Consider the following 3,508-nt stretch of genomic DNA (forward strand, 5'->3'; position numbering starts at 1 on the left):
CAACTTGGTAAAAGGACCCCTAAGACCACTTTTTACTGCAGCTTAGTAAAAGGACTTCTAAGTAAATGTTTTCTAGAATTAGAAATGAATATGTTGTGTCCTCTCTCAGGATAATGTTGCTGTCTGCGATTTCTGTTGCATTCTCCCAATCCTTGAAACAACACTGAACATGAAATTAAAATGTTTTCTTTGGGACATCGTTACATTGCATAGTCAGAAAGTTTGGAAAATGTTCTATTATGTTTTGAGTCTGTCTGAGGGTGGAGGGAGGGGGAACAGATGTGCTTCTATTGCCTTGCTGTGTCTTCCCCTCTGCCTTCACTTGTATTGCAGTGACGTTGAGATATAGTGCACTTCCCCTAAGGCTGGATATTGTTATTTAAGATGTTTTGCCTATTGGCAAAAGCTATACTTATATCTGTGGCTGATGCCTTCTGCTTCCGATAAGCCTTGCTTTCTGCCTTTTTTTCACAGCTGGGTTGTGGCACCCTATCACAGCTCAGTGCATTAAAAAATGCTTGTATGACCCCCATTAACCTTCTTGTACAGCTCAGTTTTAGGGAGAATGTGGTATGCCGACAGTACAAGAGTTTGAAAACCAATTTGAGTGATTTTATCTGACGTTCATCCCCTTAACATGGAAAATACAAAAAATATGTTACTTTCATATGTCTAGGATATTTTTTGAGACCTTATCACAGTTGCCATAGGAAAAATGCAGCAGACTTTTCTATTTCATTAACCCTGATCAATAATCACAGAGCTCTGTGGAGAATTTTTATGAGTGGTGCAGGTCTGGAACCCCCTAATGGGCATGTAGTTACCTGGATGTGAGGAGATGCCAGGATAGAGACAACATTTTAAGGTTCTTCAAAGGTGTCAGCAAGGTAGTTGCACTGGGCTACTGTTAAGAAGTATCATTTAACTGATAACCCAATTATTACTAACTAGGTACCCTGTTTACTAAGGTGCGTCAGCATTTTTAACGCGCCTGCAATTAGTGTGTGTGCTAACTGTGTAGGCACCTGTAGGGATATTGTAAGCAGGTACACAGTTAACTCGCGTATATGGTTAACGCACATTAAAAATGCTACCCCGCCTATAACGCGGCTTAGTAAACAGGGCCCTAGGTCATTGCATAAAATGGGACCTGTGCTAAAACAGCACCAGTTAGTGGTAAAATAACATGTCTTAACAGTACACCACATTGATAAATATGCCCCATAGAAGAGGTGGGAAAATGGGAAGTGGTAAGGTCCGACTGAGTGCTGACTGGGTGAGCTTCCTTTCTTCTTTTCGTTTTGCTTTCTGGACTCACTAATTTTGAACATTTTTAAAATGAGTGGGGGAAAAAAAAAAGAAAAGAAAGAGAACTGTGACATGTTTAAGTGAACTTTTTACTTGCAGTGCTTAGAGAGGCAGCCTGTCCTCCAGAGCAGGCAGTTTTCAAATTCCTTTCCTGTGTGACCAGTTTCCATGAGATGGTGCTATTGGGCAACAAAATGAACACTCCTGCATTCTGGCTGGTGAAGTAGGCCATGAGGGAAGGAAGGGGAAGGAATTGTTTAACTGGTACACTTTTTTTTTTGTGCTATATAGTTCCCTGCTTTCAAATTGGTATTAGTTGCATAAAGAGTGGCACAGTGGAACTTGTTCATTTTTACACAGCCATGTTTCCCTCTTTTTATTTTAGCCTGCAGTTTTTATCCTGCGCCTTTCAAGTTTCCAGCAGTCTCTCCCCTGGCAACAAAACCCTGAGAAGGTGTTTTCTATATTTTTTCACCTTTCCCTCTTTCGTCTGGCTTAGTGCCACAAAATGCAGCTCCTTCTAGAAGCTGATACATATCCTGAGTGTGGCACCAGACATTCCTATCACCCAGTGATTGAGGTAAATGGTATCTCCTCAGCAACTCCAGTCCTACTGGGGAGCAGAAGCTAGGCTTGAGAACTGAACACAGGTCTCCCACATTGCAGTAGCAAGTATTGCCACTGGGCCAGCTCTGCTATGATTTTAATATAGTACATTAAAAATACAAGTGGGGAAAGCATGAGAAGCATGCTTAGGGTTACCATATGTCTGTTTTTACCTGGACATGCCCTCTTTTTGAGGACACTGCGGGGTGTCTGGGCAGGTTTTGCCAGCCTACCATTTGTCCGGGTGTGCGAGCGGGTGGGCAGGCTGGCTAGTGGGCGGGTTTCAGGGTGTCCTCCCCTCCCCTCCTGTACCTTATCATCATGCCCTGGTTGTCTAAGTGCCTCTTTGGGGCAGGAAAGAGCCCCCTCTTTTCTGCCCAGTGCTGTTGCAGACCTCTTGTTCCCAGTTCTGCTTCAAAATGGCTGCTGAGAGTTCAAGCTGCGGCCTCACAAGACTTCTGCATGTGTTTGTGTTCATTTATTTTATATGTGTATAGGTGTATGTATTTTGTTTGATTCTGTTTTGTATATGTGGTATATGCACGTATGTTTTATTTGTATGTGTGCATGTTCGTTGTTTTTGGGTGTATTATGTATGCATGGCTTTAGGTATTTCTGTGTTTATGTGCATGTGTGGGGGACGAGGCAGTTGGTGATTCAACTATTTGGGGAGGCTAAGTTAGATGGGGCTAGGGCAAGTTAAAAGTCAGTTGTAAGGGGACAGTAGAGATACTTTTGAACACAGTAGGGAAGGACCCCTTTACTGTGTACCAGCTGCCTCTCTTTAGTATCTATGTTACTGATGGTACGCACACTGAATACACTCCAGGATTTATGCACCAAAAAATTAAAATCAACATAATGAACACCAAAATAATACAATGTATTAAACAGAATAGTATTTGAAACATTCTGTAAATATATGGAGGTATTTCCACAGTTTGTCACAGTCAGCCCTAGATCTACAGACCAGCATTTTTCTATTGACTATGTGAACAGTAGTGTTCAGCAACACTGTAACAGAAAGCCAGTGGTTACTGGCAACCATAACATTATTTACCTACCAGTGTTTTTGTAGGTTTCCAAATGGCCACTGGGCTTCAGCTCTGCTATCCTTTAGTTTACTGTTTGGAATATGTATTATCTATACTAAATGATTAGAACAGTGGGCTGACAACTAGGAAAGCCAGGGTTCAAATCCCATTGACAATCCTTGAGATCTTGGAAAAGTCACAACCCTTCTCATGTGCAAACTGATTGTAAGCCCACCAGGAATCACAAAATACCTATTGTACCTGAATGTAACTCTGTGTGAACTACTACTGACACAGGTGTGACCAAATCCAAAATCCAGTGCTAGGCATTTGTGAAGTAATATATCAATAGAAATCAAACAAAATAAAACATGGAAAAGAAAATAAGATGATACCTTTTTTATTGGACATAACTTAATACATTTCTTGATTATCTTTCGAAGGTTGCCCTTCTTTGTCAGATCGGAAATAAGCAAATGTGCTAGCTGACAGTGTATATAAGTGAAAACATTCAAGCATTACTATGACAGTCTGACAGGGTGGGAGGAGGGGGGTGGGTA

Source organism: Microcaecilia unicolor, chromosome 1, assembly GCF_901765095.1.
Source record: "Microcaecilia unicolor chromosome 1, aMicUni1.1, whole genome shotgun sequence".
Taxonomy (NCBI): Eukaryota; Metazoa; Chordata; class Amphibia; order Gymnophiona; family Siphonopidae; genus Microcaecilia; species Microcaecilia unicolor.